The sequence below is a fragment of the Cryptomeria japonica genome, chromosome 2 (assembly GCF_030272615.1).
Source record: "Cryptomeria japonica chromosome 2, Sugi_1.0, whole genome shotgun sequence".
Classification (NCBI taxonomy): domain Eukaryota; kingdom Viridiplantae; phylum Streptophyta; class Pinopsida; order Cupressales; family Cupressaceae; genus Cryptomeria; species Cryptomeria japonica.
Window position 1 is genome coordinate 142,854,325 of NC_081406.1, and position 19,197 is coordinate 142,873,521.

The following is a 19,197-nucleotide window of genomic DNA, read 5'->3' on the forward strand; positions in this document are numbered from 1 at the left end:
TCATGATCACAATAGCACATCCATGGAAACTATATTTTGATGGGTCATACACTAGGCATGGCTCGGGGGTAGGCATTCTATTTATCACACCCCAAGGTGATAGCATCCCGAAGTCTTACAAGCTCACATTCCCATGCACAAACAACATAGCAGAATATGAGGCCTTGATCACAGGACTCAGGCTAGCTATACAATGGAAATTACAAGAACTGCAAGTATATGGCAACTCACAACTGGTCATTCGACAAGCAACCGATGAATATCAGACTAAAGATGATAAACTCATGCCATATAAGCAAATGGTGGACAGTCTAAAGACATCATTTGCTACTATCACTTTTGAGCAGATACCAAGAGATCAGAATCGAGCTACTGACGCTATGGCTACCATCGCATCTCTCCTAGATCTTCCACAAAATCCAACACGCTATGAGTTCTTGGTCGAACAGCTTTGGATTCCCGCTTATGATATCCTTGAATCCGAGATGATATGTCATCTTGTCGGTTCTGAATCCCCATGGTACGGTGAGTTCTACACCTATCTTCACGATCACACCCTTCCTCCCAACCAATCGAATAACCAACGTAAAACCTTCATTCGCCAAACTGCTCGATATACCATTATTGCCGAAACCCTATACCGACACGGTCTTGATGGTACTCTCCTTCGATGTCTGGAACAAGATGAGATAACAAAGGCTTTGGAAGAGGTACATGAAGGAATTTGTGGAACCCATGCAAGTGGTCCATCACTAGCCAAGAAACTCCTGCGCAATGGATACTATTGGCCATCTATGGAAAAGGATTCCTACTACTTTGTTAGGAAGTGCAAGAAATGCCAAGTTCATGGCGACCTAATACATGCACCCACCCAGGAACTACAACCAATCATGACACCATGGCCTTTCTGTCAATGGGGCCTTGACCTTGTGGGTAAAATCCATCCATCTTCATCCAATGGCCATAAATTCATTATTACCGCCACCGAATATTTCACAAAGTGGATCGAAGCTATTCCACTTACCCAAGTCACCAGCAAGCAGATCGCCTCATTCATCCTCAACTACATCATCTGCCGGTATGGTGTACCCATGTCCATCGTCACAAATAACAGTCTTCCTTTCAAAAATCAGGATGTCCGTGAACTTTGTGAGAAGTTTCATATCCAACACTGCTTTTCCACCCCCTATTACTCACAAGGCAATGGTCAAGCCGAAGCATCAAATAAGAACATATTAAGAATCCTTAAGAAGACAGTCAATGATGCCGACCATGATTGGCATGTTCAACTAAATCCAGCGCTATGGGCATATCGAACTAGCATTCAAACCCCTACAGGTGCAACTCCTTATTCATTGGTCTATGGTGCAGAAGCTATCTTGCCTATTGAGGTCGAGATACAATCATTACGAGTTTCCTTGCATAATCTGATAGATGACGAAGCATATAGAGTGTCCTGTCTTCAGGACTTAGAGTTACTTGATGAAAAGAGACAAGCTGCATAAAACCATCTCAAAGCCTATCAGTAGCGCATGAGCAGAAGCTACAATCACCGAGTTAGACCTCATACATTTGAAGTAGGTGATCTTGTTCTATGAGAGAATCCTCGCAATCAACCAAACAGAGAACATCAGGGCAAGTTTGAATCAAACTGGTTGGGTCCATATGTTGTCACTACTATATTTGGGTCTGGGGCATATCAGTAGGCTACATCAGAAGGAGAACCACTTGCAGATCCAATCAATAGCATGCACCTCAAACGGTTTTATACCTAAGGTGTACAGAGCATTAGGCTCCCCTGCATACTAGAAAATACCAAAAATATTCAGAGAAATGTCCTGAAGAAATACAAAAACATTCAAAAAAGTAAAGAAAAATCATGCATCCAAATGGTGAACAACCACTCCGGTGGCACCTTGGGTAAGTATGATGGTGAAAACCTAGCAAACAGGTGCCACTCATAAAGGCTCTAACTCCATTGTCTTTCAAACTTGTTGCGATTACATCTACTTCATACATACATCCATCCGTCCAAAACCATGGCTTGTTATTTCTCTGCAAATATGATAAATACTGCATGCATCTTGCATCCCGCTTGTTTATAGTCATGTCTAAAACTGGGGGCAATGCCCTTAACCTATTGATGGAAGTGGATTCTACATTGTATTATGATTCATTAAGTTCTTCATTCAAGCAATCATCAAAATACCAAAAACATTCAAAAATATCTCGCAAAAATACCAAAAACATTCAAAACAATTCAAAATCCAAAAACATCAGAAAACATCGAAAAACACACAAAAACATGGCAACACCTTGTACATACTCCTCTGTGCAGATACCAAGACAAACATTGACAAAATACTCACACAAATGACCATTTATCAATCGACCACATAATCAACATCAACACTCAAAATTGTCTTCAACAAGGATGCATCCTTCCTTACCAAAACAAAGACAAGATGACATTTTCTTTGACAAGAAAATTATGTTAAGCTATCAAATACTTGGTTGATTTGTGAGTACAATCATTTGTTTATCCGTATCGGGATCTTTCAGCATTATTTTGTATCATTTACACATTATTTCCGATGAAGTTCTGGGGCATGTACTAATGGTGTCTACGTGGGAAGTTCACTAAGCTACGTGATCTTATGCCAAATACAGTCATAGATCATTACGGCTTGCTGACTATAGCGTATACCTCGACCATATGGGCATGAACCATTACCAAGGATCCATATTCTTTATTCTTTATGTATATACTATTTGTTTGCAGGTACACTGCTCATTCTTTGGTTCCTCCTCATCCAAATTGGATAAAGGTTTTTATCTCTTAGTACGGTATGCACTTGTCTCAGGATATGATCAACCTAAGATCAAGGAGGACGATCCAAGTCATGCATGAACGGAGATAATCCTTGTTTGTTCCACAAGCAATACTCTGGTCGACTTGACCCTTATATCAAGTCATTTGTATTAACTTGCTATATAAAATCCATGAAAGGAATACTCAGGTCATCTTGAATCATTATGTCAAAATGCTTGTATTCTCTTCCAACATTTTAAAGCTCAATGATGAAAATAGAGCACTATGGATCGTCATTTCATCTCATCTGTTTATATATTGCATTACCGTTGCATATCACCCATCCATTTACTCCTTCATATATAGGACTTTTTATGCAAAAATGACCATTAAAGCTGGTCTTGGATACAATCACAACTGAGTACTCTGATACATCATCAATGCATCATGCAAAGTCTTAAAAAAATCTTGCATTCCTCATGGTCATATCATCATCGCATTTAGTTGCATCTCGCATTAAAAACATTCATGTCATTGTTTAACTTAACATTGCATATAGTTCATTTTTGACATTAGTTTTCATTAATCATTTGCATCATTGCATCAATCATAAATACGTAGATTTATTCATGAGATTAAATTGTCTTTAATTGTTTTAAATCATTTATTAGGCATTCATTTAGTGTCAATTATCCATTATCATCTTATCATCTTTTATCATTTATTATTGCATACATTCATTTATCCATTTAGTGAAAAAGTGCCTTCATTCCTCCATTAACTAAGTATCCTCTTATGCTCATTTTTAGGATTCCTTCACATTGCATTCATTTATCCTCTTTTTAATTGCATTAAGGTGCAATTATTAAACACATTAGTTATAGTATCATCACATTATCATTTGTACTTAAATCATATTTAAGCATTTAGAATCATAAATCCATTTGTTTATTAAACATTGGTTCATACCATTTTTTTTATATATATATTCACTTTCCAAATGCATTCATTTAACACATTATCATATAAACATTTGTACTTTACATTTTGTTTATCCATATTTGCATTCCTATAAACATTAGTACCATACCATTTTATATATCCATTTTCCAAACGCATTCATTTAACACATTATCATATAAACATTTGTACTTTGCATTTTGTTTATCCATATTACATTCATCTAAAGACATCTAGATGCATATTCATACATAAGATCATTCATTCGACCATTGCATTAACACCATCACATAAATCATCTCATCATTATATTGCAATAGGAGACACCAAAAAGAAATCTTGTTCATAAATCATCATAAGCATACATCATCATCATGACATTACATACATAAAAGCATTACATTAAAAATCAAACAAATCATACATATATAAACCTGCATTCATATGTTAGTATCATCATCAAAACCTGCATATAAGGAACATCTCATCACATGCATACATATACACATATCCATCTAAGCAATAAACTCATCATCCTGCATAAACATCCATACATAATCAAATGCATATCATCAACATATGGGCTCTCCTCATATATATCATCTCATATATCAGAGTACAATGAAGTCTACAAAAATTGGCTACCAAGAGCCATCCAAGATACAGTCCACAAAATAAATACATATATGCATGAATGCTCTCTCAAATGCTGCTCTGGCTTGATGCTGTCCTAACACCTCCCCCTGCTCCACCACTGGTGCCTACACCACCTGATCCATCTCTCCATGGAGGCCTCATCGAACCACCACTCCCTCCTGCATCCCCCGATCTCTCCCTCCGCAGCGGACCCATCACTCCCCCACTGCTCTGCACCCTCTGCGATCACTCTGATCTCACCTGCCGCATCTGCGAATAGCTGAGAGCTCGCTAACTCACTGGCACCACCTGCTCATATAACCCCTGCCAGTACTCTATCTCAGCCTGAGCTCACCGCATCTCCCTCATCACCTCCCCTGAAGGCCCCTGTGCTCCAATCCGCACTCTCTCCTATAGCTCCGCCAATCTCTCCACTATAGTATCTCTCTCCCGCAGCACCACCATTAGCTCTGACTCCCGTGCAAATAGCTGCACATCCCTAGCTGCCACCTCTGCCTCCAAATCCTCTATCCACGTCTGCAAGCATACTATAATGTGGTCCCACAGATCTCCAGTGGCTCCCTCCCCTGTGTCCATAGCTGCCTCCCCTACACCTCCCTCTCCAGAAGTCCCCTACCCTCTGTCCATGGGGATCTCCCTCTCCATCCCCCTCCCACTCAGCTGCACTCCTCTCAGAATCAATGGTCCCTGTGAGATCTGTAGAGGCAGTCCACCTCTCCCTCTCCACTGACTCCGCATCCCCAATCCTCCTCCACCTCCTCCACCTCCTCCTCCACCACCTCCTCCATCTCCTTGACCTCCTGCCCTCCTCCGTCTCCGTCCCCTCTCATCCTCAAACGCTGGGATCGGCTCTGTAGGATCCGATATCTGTAGGATCGGGTGCGCTGCTCGGTACTGCATGTAATCATTTGTAACCCCTGCATCAATGACCCTCGATCGTAGGTCCCATGGCCTCGCCTGCAGTGTCCAAAACTCTTCCAGTGCCTGATCATAAGGTAGCATTGGACCCCATGCATACCTCTCCTGAATCACCCATGCATACTCTCCGGATCCACTAGGCAGTCCCTGCTGCCGTCCAAACTGCCTCATCACTCTCCCAGGCACCTGTCTCTCCACATGATATGCAGTCCTCCCAATGAGGAATCGAGTCATGAAAACATAAGGTAGTGCCTCTACATCATCCTCCCATGGCTCACACTCTAAGTATGGCCGCCATATCACTGCATTGAGATCATCCAGCGCCCGCCGCCACCACTCTAATTTCCCCAAGTGGGGTTGACTCATCATACCACTGTACATAAACATGTACGACTGATCCACTGCACGGAATCTCAGACTCACCGATCGAGTCACTGGTAGGTGCTCCCAAGCCCAAATGTGTAGCAGCGTCATGCCCACTACTAAGGAACCTCTCCCTCGGTACACTACCTCATGGAGCTCCTAATACATGTGCGCCAGCACACATGACCCCCATGCAAATCGGGTCCCCTCGGTCATCATCATCTCGATAACCTGTCCCCATCCCATCGCCAACCCATGTGACCGCCTGTTTGGACACAACAGTCCTCCCACAATCCCTAACAAAACTGTTGGAAGAGGCTCATATAGTGCCGCTATATCCTCCCAAGCAATGGAGCCATCATCAATAAATACATCCTCATCAAATATCCTCTGCACTGCCACAGTCCCCCAGGATCTATCGTACGTGACCAGCTCTCCTCGAATCAGAATCCGTAGGATGCGCCACACATCCTCCAACGTCATAGTCATCTCCCCCTGTGCCAAATGAAAGGTGCACGTCTCGCTGTGCCACCGCTCCGCCAGTGTTGTGATCAATCCGTGATTCATATGAATCACGGGCATGTGCATCACCTCATAAAGACCCGTCGTTGCAATACAATCAATCTCTGCTTGGGTCAATCGGTCTCGCAACCCTTGTGTCGCAGGATGGCGCTCACGTAACTGCAACACACGCAGATCCTCCTACACATGAACATTCATCAATCACCATCAGTTGTTTTGTTTTCAAACTTTCTTAAGTTTAAACCTAGACTATCATCAGATACTTTGATCAAGTATCTTCGGGTCTCAACAGGTAAGCAATCATGGCCACCTAGACTTTAACAGGCATTTATCCTAACAAATGACCTAAGTCTCATCATGCTGCTATGGTTCAAAACAGCTCCCACTTCACTTCGCCATCCATCAATCATTGGCATCAGGAGATTTTTCTTCATTCAAACTGGGGCATCTTTTTATCCTAAGACAAAAGTGCTAGTATAAAAACAAAAGCGCTAGTTTTTCAACAATAGTGCTACAACCCTAACAAAAGTGCTCAATACGCTATACAAAAGCGCTACAACTACAAACGCGCTAAAACAACTGCACAATAGCACTCTTAAAAACAATAGCACTCAATTAAGCCCTCAATAGCGCACCGTCTCAAAGAGGGATACTGTAGTCACACAAATCTGTCCAGCTTAATTAAATAAATATTCGCTATTTATTTGATTAAAAATCCACTAGCCATCAATTAATTAAATTAATATTTAATTAATTCATCCCCAAACATTCTTCTATTTATTAAATAAATTATTCAATTTATTTTAATTAATTCATTAAATCAAATTCACAATCAATTAAATAAATAAAATCTATTTATTTAATTAAATCCCCTTTTCCTCTTTTAAATAAATTAAATAAAGAATTTATTTAAATCATTATCCCCCCCCACTTGCATTTTCCTACAAATGCAACTTGCACACATTTATTGAAATAAATGAATTTTTATTTTAATAAAATCCTATTTTCCCTCACCCACCAAATCCACTTGCAAAACCTAATCCCCTTCTAGATTCTTCTAACCCCCTTCCTAATTAGCCTAATCCATCCCCTAATTATTGTCACATTCCTAAGCAAAATGGAGTCACTTCTCAAAGACTCCAAAGTCTTTCAAAAGCATTTAATGTTTTGTGTGTTCAACAAATTAACCCTCAAAGTCTTCAAAGACCACTAAAGGCTCTTACATGACCATTTATGGCTCTTACATAACCATTTATGGTTATTTCAAACTTGTCCCCCCAAACATTTATTGTTTTGACCATATTCATCCATTTCACATTTGCACAAGAGTTTATCCATTGGATAAAAGCTTTATTCTTTGAATAAAGATTTTATTCATTCAACCAACCTTGACTCTAAAATCCCAAGGTCATATCAGGCATTTAATGCTTATTCCCTCTCCTCTCAACCTATCTCACATTGACACTTGTCATCCTGGGATTGGGTTGAAAGCCCTCACATGGATTTGAAATCATTCAATCCCGACCCTTGTTGAGATTGCTCAATCTCAACCATCCATTGCTCCATTTTTCCTATAAATAGAGCCCATTTCTTCATAATCCAAATCCTGAAAACTTGTATGCATCTAAGTTATAGATAGTTTAGAGAGCATTTTTAGCATAATCATCTAATATCTTGTTATTTTGGTTAAAATACATCAGTTTAGCATCAATAGCATAGCATTAGCTTTTTATTTCACATTCAAAGCTCAATACTACAATCTCAATCCTCCATAAGCATCCATAGTGCAAAAAGCTGCTGAGAGCTACACTATTTTGGAACTTGGAGAGGAGAGGAACAAGGGAGAAAGGAACCAAAACCATGCTAAGAGGCATTTGGAGATGCCTCATTATCTGTGCTTCTTTAGTTAGATATATTAGCATGTTTTTAGCATCTCTCTTGATATGCCTTTTTAGATTAGTTTTTGATTGACTAACGCTAACAATCTAACGGTTTTGTGTCTTTTTGTGTTGTTGATCATTTACTAACCTTGTGCCATTTAGGAGGGTCTCAGATACCTCTTTTGAAATATTAGTATTATTAATATTTGGTAGAACTTGTTTTAAATATTTAGTAGAAAATGCTTTGGCATCATCCAAATCTTGCTCCTTAGGAAACACGATAAGTGAAGCTTGATAGAAATTTAGAATGCTTCTTAATTCCTCATTTGATAGAGTATTTGAGTATAAAAATTGTCCAAGGAAGCTCACTACTTTCGGAAGGACTTGAAGGTTGAGGTGCACTTGTAGGATGAGACTCAATGCCTCATGACAAGATACAAAGAAATTGTTGGGAAGACTCACTATCTCTAAGCAAGGTACATGAATATATGAATCAAGATGAAATAAGCTTTTACAAACAATGTCCCCAACAATGTCTAAGTATGCAGTTGTCCTTGAATCTTTGTCTCAAGTGACCAACTTCAAAACAATCACTACACATTGGTTAAATTTTGCATCACATACATTGCAATTAATATGATCATGTAAGTGCATACACATATGCTGATCCACACACTCATGCCACTCATTTAGAGTAATTTTATCTTATACATATATCATCCTTTTCATCATAAAAAATCAATTAGGTCAGCCAAAACAAGGTATATTTTAGAGTTTATCTCCAAATTATATAATAACATAGTTTGAACCTCAAACAATTATTAGTTATTAATATAATTATAAGAATTAAAGTTAAGAAAATATGATATTGACAGTATCATCAAAAAAAAAGTATTTGGGCACTTACATGATGAATTGAACTAAAACTCTCATAAAGAAGGAAAGAAAAATAAAAGAAAAAGTAGTTGACACAACTTACTAGTTTGTAGACATTCGGGCCATGTAGCTAGTGTTGGCATTGAATTGTCATTGATGACAACCGGTATAGGATGGCTACTAGTATAAGAGATGTATGTGCAACACTATCATTGATGCATATCGGATGTGATGTCTTTGATGTCACCTAGTATTGCAGGTCACCGGTAAGGGAGAGAATGTCATTCAACACAATGGCCATTGGAGTCACCAGTACACAAGTTAGTGTTTGACTTGTGTTGGAGATATGGAAAGGACATTGGTATGATATAACAACTGGTAAATGATGACATCTGCAAGAGAGCATGATGCTGGTCATTTGATTATGATGAAGAGGGGGAATGTTATCTAAATCACATCAACACCAAGAGAGAATTATGTGCAAGCCACCAGTATGTTGTGTGGATGAAGAACAACATGACTCCCATTGTATGAAGAGAATACTGACAGTAAGAGTGCCCAAACCTGATTGCATGTCCCTATTTGAAGATATGCTTCTCAAATAGGGAAGCCACATTGATACAATGTCGGATGCAGATGACAAGGATCCACTCCCACCAGTAAGTGGAACTTATCTCCTATTATGCAAAGTGTGCATCATAGTTTTGTGAGATAAGACAGAAGAGTTAAAAGTAGGTTCTTGAAGGCTCACACTGGATCTACCGATGAATCACAAAGAAGCCTCAAGTGCATGAAATCAAAGATATGCACTGGACGGACAAAGAAGACATAATGAGGTACCAAAACTATTGAAGTGTGATGGGTTTGTCACCTTGACAAATTGGTTGAGATATGGTCCGGGCTGATGATGAAGAAGACAAGGCTACATCAACTGTAGATAGAGAATGCAACCAATATATAGATGCCTTAGAAGGAAACAATTGAAGGTTGATGACATGGTGTCATCAAGGGTGCCTATCGCTAAGTATGAGAATAGGTGAGAGAGAAAAGAGGCTAAGTGATGTGCTCTTTTTGGATGAAGATGAGAATGTGGTGGATTGATATGTCTGGCAACCGATAAAGGTGCTCCACCAGAAGAGATGCCAAGTGCAAGGTGATGGCAAACCAGTTAGGGTATAACCGATAGGGTTAGCGAGCTATTAGATGAACCCGGTAATGGAGTTGGTTGGTGATCCTACCCAAACTGATACAAATGACCTAGTAAAGATGGATGCCAAAAAAGGAGACATGTGGAGGTGAAGTGGCATGCATGCACATGTAGACATGTTGAGTCGGTAAAGTATCAGACGACAAGGTAGATGGTGTCAAGTCGATATTTATGTCAACTATGTGATTCACAGGACATGCAACAGAGGTTTGTAGCTTGAGGTCAGATAGACAACAGAGATCCTGGTGTGACTATTTGATCAGATTGCGGTAGGTAAAGGAAACTGTGAGACCATTCTTGGTGATCGACCAAGAGATCTGCCAATAAGTTATTTGTAGGCTAGTAAATGAGGAACATGTTCTAGAAGGCACATCAATGGCGGGATTGATTCATGAGTTGCAGTTCATCAACCAAGAGCACCAAATCGCAAGAGATATGATTGAATTTTTCTCAGATTAAGGTCAAAGAAGAAACCCTAACCGCCCAAAATTTGAATTGGCTTTTGGCAGGAAAACCAATTTATAAATATGCAAGCCAAAATCAATGAAGCTTGTCACTGGATGAGAGGGCATTGTTGCTGAAGAAGTGAAATTAGTCAAGTGATCACAAAGAAGAAGAAGAAGAGACAGAGTGTGAGGAAGAATAGGGTTGAAGTGTTCAATCGACAACAAAGAGAGAACTGACAGTCAGCCATTGAGTCTAACAGAGGAGAAAACCGATAGTGATAGAATTGGCAAAGAAGAATAGTAGAAGACTACAAAGAAGGAAAATAAAGAACTGACAGAGGAGTAGTGTAGCAGTGAGAACTGATAGAGAGAAGAACTAACAGAGAGTGAACCAACAAAGAGAGAATCGATAAAGAAGAGTAAGGGAGTGAACCGGTGAAGGCGCAACAAACAGTAAGATTGCAATAGGAGATAAGATTGTAGCCATGAGAGGGTGAGCAAAGAATCAAAAAAGTATTAGAGAGAGGAGAACCCGTAGAGAGATTTGCAGAAGAGTTACAAAATTCATTTGCAACAAGACTATTACTTTTGTAATTGAATATGTTCATTGAAGATCACCGAGTTGGAGCTCGGTGCAGGGGTTGTAGCTTCTTGGTTTGGTTCCCTAAATCAGGGGTTGGTTTCCTAAAAATTATAATCAAAGTTTCATTGTGAGGCTGGATTGGAGCAATTGACTCTATCAACATTTTTCACTGAGGTTTTTCCCATCCTGGGTTTTCCTCATATATGTTGGTGTTATGTGATGTCCCTTTCATGTGTGATTGCATTTGTGTTAGTCTCCCCTCTAACCAGTAAGTTATATTTCTATTATATTTGATAACAGGCATACACACATAGGATAGTCAAAGGGAAAAAGTTTGGAAACCACTGATTCACCCCCCTCACGGTGGCACATTATGTCTAATAATTGGTATCAGAGCCTAGGTTCTCGGTTAGACAAGCTTTCTCCAGCTTGGGTAGATTCTGGCTTAAGGATACAATGGTTTGTTTAGTGTCAATCCCAACTCTAGTATTTGATGGTTCAAACTATTCTATTTGGAGTTGTAGAATGGAATTCTACCTATCCTACTTGGGGTTTGATGTGTGGATGTCTGTTGTAAATGGCTGCCCTATTAAAGTTAGTTCTCCCACTGATTCTGATGTAGAAAGAAGAAACTAGTGCAATGAAGAAGCTATGAAGTCTATATTTAGTGGTCTCTCTAGTGATTTTTCTTCCTAGGTGGAAAGGTGTAGATTAGCAAAGAGCTTATGGGATAGATTAAAGAAGCTCTATGGAAATGAGCCTACTACTATAAAACTAGTTTGTGAAGACAAGATGAGAAATACAACTCATGTATATGTAGATGATGAAGGCAGATCTGTTAGCAACTGGAACAATAATGAATAGAGAACCCATCTCTTCATGGATCAAGAATTAGAAGATGAGAGACACACATATGAGAATGATCATGCAGATGACTCCTATTAGCAAGATGTGTTTGGCAGTGATAGTGAAGGTGAAGAAGAAGAGGAAGAAAAAGTTGATCTTGAAGGATAATTTGTAAATGCACTTGAAGAACTCAATAGAGTAAGAAATGATTACAAGTTATACAAGAATGTTGTTGTTGTGGAGTAGAACCGATTGGTCAAATGCCTTGAAGAATCTAAGAGATGCATCTTAGAGTTGAAGAATCAACAAGAAGACAAAAAGGAGTGCAGGTGTAAAGATCTAGCATCTGAGCTAGAAGTAAAAGATAAAGAACATCAGAAATGACCTTGAGAAATATCACGATGAGCTCAAGGTGAGAATATGATATGATGACAACAGTGATGCCTTGTACAAATATTGAAAAATAAATAGCACGCCAAGGAAACTAAAGGATTAGGAAGTGGTGTTGATGAATTCTCCACTAGCAGGAATGTCCCCCACAATGACATTCTGTTTGTCTCCTCAAATGGAGGGAACAAGGGAAAACCCTTCAAATTTAGAGATTCTCCCCAGAAGAAGGTTGATCTAACCTCAACTGGTGAATAATTGAAGACAAGGATGAATACCTATGTTGCAAGGAGGAATAATGCAGACCCCAAAGGAAAAGGGAAGATGGGAGAAGACAGCTTCACCAGAAGCAAGAACATGAGAAGACAACAAAGAAGACCTTCTACTGGTAGAGGACAAGGAAATACTATTGCCCATAGGATAGAGCATGTGTGGGAAAAGAAGAGATCAGATGGAATAGTTGCAATGGATGGTCAATCTAGGATCCATCCTCGGAGAAGGAGATACTAGACCAATAAGATATCCCCATGCACTACAAAATATGTTTGTAAGTTATATACCTTCCTTCTCCAGTTACTGCTTTGCATGTAATATTTTTGGCCATAGGGAAAAATAATGTAAAAAGAGATCTAGAAGGAACAGTCTAGGATCTCATAGAAATCATACATATGAGCAAAATGTATCAAGGAGTAGAAGCATGCATATCCCCTCTCTCGGTTATACAAATAGTGTTTCTTATAACTATAATAGATCTGGCCATAGAAGTTATGAAAGTAGAGAGAATAACTCACAACTCTATAGAAACCAGTGGAACAATCATGCTCAGTATAGTGGCAGTTATAGAAGATATGAGTAGCAAAGACCTACATGGAACCAAAGGAGAAATATCCCTGCAGGATTAAGAGGTCCACCGGTTTCAGTTGCTGGTCACAACAACATGACCAAAATAAGATGGTTTAACCGGTATGTTAGAAGGTTCCCTAATCATGAGGCTGGGATGGATGCTGGGTGCTAGTATAGCACTACTTCTAGTTATGTGGAAGAATCTAAAAATGCAAGGACCCATCAACAGAAGAAGGTAAGACCTTCTCCCAAGACAAAAAATGAGAAGAAGAATGCGACCAAATAGGTATGGAGGGAGAAGTAAGAAGATGCAACTATGGACCGACACTATGCATTCAATGCATAGGTGATATGTCCTAGGGATTAAAGGAGATGTAGGACCTTAGGGGGACTAGTACACTAGCCTTATCATTCACCACCTTAGTGAAGAAGGATAATTGGAAGAACAAGTTGTTGCTGACATGAAAGAAGGAAATGAGAAGATAAGTGTGTGTAGTGGCTACCTTTGCTACGCACCTGCAGATGAAGGATGGCTCACTAGTACATGTGTCAATGGATGACAAATTAACAATTGGTATCAAATGCAATGTGACACAAAATGTTAGGAGTTACAAGAAGGTGCTCTGGTAGTGATGATGGACCGATATAAGAAACTAGTATGTGCAGGATGTTACTGACATGAATGCAAATAGGTACTTGCAGGTTACGTAAGAGAATGAGGTTTGAGATCATTTCATTAGCCCCGATAGCATGAAATGAGGAGTTTATGTCTCAGGTGGTGCTGATGAAGACCTAAATGACATATGTTGGCCTGATTGTTGATCATGAAGGCTTGCATGTGTTGGGTAACCATTTTGATTTATGGCATGGTGATGATATTATATGGCATTGTGTACATCCAGGATCATGTCATAGGTTGTGGTATATATAATGGAGCTGATAGATCATCAAAATGATCACTTATGCACAATTCAACTGGTATAAGGTGAAGAATGGAGATCTTATTTCAGACCTGACCAAAAATGTGGACTTGAGATGTATGAATTAGGGGGAGTTCAAGTGCTCATGATGCAGATCCTACATTATTTAACTTATGGGGGTACTGGCTACTTGAAACTATAAATGATAGAAATTGTTGTAGGAATACCCAAGAGAATTTCTTGATTAAGGGTATCTTGGTATCAGACCAATTGGTAGCACTCATAGTACAATCACATTTGATTCTCGAGATCAATTGGTATCAGATGGGAGATGATGCAGTCTCATCAACATGTATGATGTACTCACTGACACATGTGATTTCAATTTGTTTCAGTCTTGCATATGCATTATGCCTCTGGTTTGCATATACACTTGGTTGCTGAAAAATTGGTGTTAGTTGATGGTTGAGCCCTCCATCTCAAATGATGTGATTTGAGAGGATGCAAAGTATGAAGGTTATAGGAGCAGATGCATTTGGTAGAGAAAAAAGAGAGAAACCCTAATAATGCCCTTTGCAATTGTTGTCAAAGGGGGAGAGAGATTCTATAGTATACTGGATACTAAATGTTTGAGAATCCATGGATCACACAAAGGGGGAAAGAGAATAAATAGTATGTTGGATACTACATGTGTTGACATCAATGCCAAAGGGGGATATTGTTGACATTGAGTTGTCATTGATGTCAACTGGTAAAGGATGGCTATTAGTATAAGAGATGTATATGCAACACTATCATCGATCCATACTGGATGTGATGTCTTTGATGTCACCTAGTATTGCAGGTCACCGGTAAGGGAGAAAATGTCATTCAACAAAATGGCCATTGGAGTCACTGGTACACAAGTTAGTGTTTGAATTGTGTTGGAGATATGGAAAGGAGATTGATATGATATAACAATTGGTAAATGATGACATCTAAAAGAGAGCACGATGATGGTCAGTTGAGTGTGCTGGAGAGGGGGAATGTTATCTAAATCACATCAACACTGGAAGAGAATTATGTGCAGGCCACCGGTATGGTGTGTGGATGAAGAATAACATGACTACCACCGAATGAAGAGAAAACTGATAGTAAGAGTGCCCAAACCAGATCACATGTGCATGTTTGAAGATATGCTTCTCAAACAGGGAAGCCATATTGATGTAATGTCAGATGCAGATGATAATGATCTAGTCCCACCGGTAAGTGGAACTTATCTCCTATTATGAAAAGTGTGCGTCATAGTTCTGTGAGATAAGACAAAAGAGTTAAAGACATGTGCTTGAAGTCTCACACTGGATCTACCGATGAATCATGAAGATTCCTTGAGTGCATGAAATCAAAGATATGCACTGGATCGACAAAGAAGGCATAATGAGGTACCTGAACTATTGAAGTGTGATTGGTTTGTCACCTTGACAAACCGGTTGAGATATGGTCTGGGCTGATGATGAAGAAGACAAGGCTACAACAACTACAGATAGAGAATACAACTGGTATGTAGATGCCTTAGAAGGAAATAGTTGAAGGTTGATGACTGGTCTAATCAAGGGTGCCTACTGGTAAGTATGAGAACCAATTAGAGAGAAAAGAGGCTAAGTGATGTGCTCCTTTCTGATGAAGATGACCATGTGGTGGATTGATATGTTTGGTAACCGGCAAAGGTGCTCCACCAAAAGAGATGCGAAGTGTAACATGATGGCTGATCGGTTAGGGTATAACCTATAGGGTTAGCGAGGCGGTAGATGAACATGATAATGGAGTTGATCGGTGATCCTATCCAGACCGACATAGAAGACCTAGCAAAGATGGATTCTGACAAAGGGGCCACATGGAGGTGAAGTGGCATTCATGCACTAGTAGACATGTTGTGTCAATAAAGTATTAGGCGGCGAGGCAGATGGTGACACGTTGACATTTATGTCGACTACATGATTCATAGGACGTGAAGCAGAGGTTTGCGACTTGAGGTTAGATGGACAACAAAGATCCCGGTCAACCTGTTTGACCAGATTAAGGTAGTTAAAGAAAATTGTGAGACTATTCTTGGTGATCAACCAAGAGATCCATCGATAGGTTATATGCAGGTTGCTAAGTGAGGAAGACGTGTTTTGGAAGGCATGCCAATGATGGGATTGATTGACGAATTATAGTTCATCAACAAAGGGGATCAGATCTCAAGAGATCTGATTGGATTTTACTTGGCTCAAGCTCGAAGAAGAAACCCTAACCGCCCAAATGTTGAATTGGCTTTTGATAGGAAAACCAGTTTATAAAAATGCATGCCAAAATTGATGAGTCTTGTTGCTAGATGAGAGGGTATTACTGCTAAAGAAGTGAAATCAATCAAGTGCTCACCAAGAAGAAGAAGAAAAGACTAATTGTGAGGAAGAATAGGGTTGAAGTGTTCAACCGACAACAAAGAGAGAACCGACAGTCAGCCGTTGAGTCTGACAAAGGAGAAAACTTAGAGTGATAGATTCGGCAAAGAAGAATAACATAAGACTACAGAGAAGGAAAACAAAGAACCGACAAAGGGTAGTACTGGTAGAGAGGAGTAGTGTAGCAGTGAAAACCGACAAAGAGAAGAATTGAAAGAGAGTGAACCGACAAATAGAGAATCGACAAAGAAGAAGAAGAGACTGAACTAGTGAAGGTGCAATAGAGAGTAAGGTTGCATCAGGTGATAAGATTGCAGCCGTGTTAGGGTGAGCAGAGAACTGACATATTATTGGAGAGAGGAGAACCAGTAGAGAGATTTGTAGAAGAGTTACAAAATTCATTAGTAATAAGAATATTAATTTTGTAATTGAATATGTTCATTGAAGAGCACTGAGTTGGAGCTCGATGCAGGGGTTGTAGCTCCTTGGGTTGGTGCTCTAAATCAAGGGTGGGTGCTCCTTGGGTTGGTTCCCTAAACATTGTAATAAGAGTTTCATTGTGAGGCTGGATTGGAGAAGTAGACTCCAACAACATTTCTGACTGAGGTTTTTCCCATCTTGTGTTTTCCTCATATATGTTAGTGTTATGTGATGTCCCTTTCATGTATGATTTCTTTTGCATTAGTATCCCTCTAATCGGTAAGTTATCTTTCTCTTAGATTTGATAGCCAGTATACACACATAGGATAGTTAAAGGGAATTTTTTTGGAAACCACTAATTCACCCCCCTGTCAGTTGCACATTGTGTCTAATAGCTAGTAGTTGGACAATCAAAGTAGGTGAATTGCTCAAAGGAAATAAAAGAAGATAAGAGAAATAAAAGATAAGATGATAGACAACAATGATGCTTGTTTGACTTGATAAGAACATTTATCTTGGTGTGCAAGATTCTATCACTATTGTGACAAGAGATATCTTAGATGTAAATGTATTACTTTGGACCTCTAAATAAATGAATATATTAGAGATAGTGTGAGATTAACATTGTGTGATGGTAATATACATCTATGATTAATTTATAGATTATTCATTCATTTTAAAAGTTTAATCTATAAAATCAAAAAACATAGCTACGAATAGAACTCTCCACACCTTAAATATAGACCACATAAAAGGTTCAATTATTAGATACATCTTTCTATATGTAACTTATTATAAAGAGGACAATAAACAAGTAATGGAAATGACTCGAGTGGTAGTGCTAAGGTTTTGGCTTTCTCTGGTGATTGTGTTGAAGAAGGAATGATGACACAGACGACAAGGATGAAGATATTGCTTTTATTTGTTGGTTTTGTGATGGGTTCTCATTAGAGGGAGAGAATTGGTCAATATTTGGGCTATGTAGGGGATTTATCACCCTTGCATTTCATTTTCCCTCCTCACCCAAATTTCTTTCTAGCTTCCATTGTGTACATTGGAATAATATTTTTCCTCTACTTATTCCCTAGTTGAGTTAACTTATTTGTCAATTTATACTAATAGGAAATTTCATTCTAATTCATTCATTTTACAAGTTTAATCAATAAAACCTAAAACAAAAACTATTAATAAACATAACTTCACCTTAAATATAGGCCACATAGTAGGTCAAATTATTATATGCCTTTTCCTATATGTAAGAATCCTTATAAAGGGAGGGAAGAGAATAATGATACATATTATGATCAATAACACCATAGCAACCATAACTTTAAGAAAAACTTATACAGAAAGGAATGAGGTGTTTCCATAGACATACTTTTTAGGCACTCCATGAGGTTAGTCGTGACATCTATTAAATAACTAAATAAAGAAGATATGTTGATAATGTTTACATCACCATACCAATTTATTTTTGAGTCTTAGAGCATTTTATAATCGTATTTCTATTTGTATTCCCAATTGTTTTGATTAAGTAAAAACAGGTTTTTGAAAGGAACCCATACCTTTTACATATCAGGAGAGCAAAAGAACTAGAAAGAATTGTGCCTAATCACTTCAAAAAAAAATAAAAAAATTGATCCCATCCGAACAAAAAGGGATCTCAACACACATAACATGAAGAACCAGAAAAAGACAGCGAAAGGAAAGCAAAAAGATAACACAAAGACTGAGACCAAGACTGAGACCGAGACAACTAGATATTTTTCATGATATCTTCAGAATGGACCACCATCTGCTTCATGTTATCCACAGAGGTCTTTAAATCATCCATCTTATGACCTTTGATGTCGCCCTTATTCTTGGTATTGGCTCTAGTCCTCTTCTCGTGACCTTTTTTGTCCAGCTGATCCTTGTCGCCTTCTTTCTCATTGATGTTATCAAATTTGTTAATCAAAATGTTCATGTTGTCCACCGAGGCTTTGAGAACTTGGAAGTTTTGTTCAGCTATCTTCTTTACAGTGAGTTCCATCCTGTCAATTCTGTTGCCCAGATTGTTCATAGCAATTTCCATCCCTTTCACCTCCTTATTTTCTTCCATCTCCTTAACCTTATTTTTAGTTGCAATAATTTT

General features: G+C 38.9%; 1 pseudogene; it reads right to left on the reverse strand.

Annotated features, from left to right (window-relative positions):
* The window catches only part of LOC131859511 (alpha pinene synthase, chloroplastic-like), a 77,086-nt pseudogene that overhangs the window by 49,936 nt on the left and 7,953 nt on the right, over window positions 1–19,197 (reverse strand).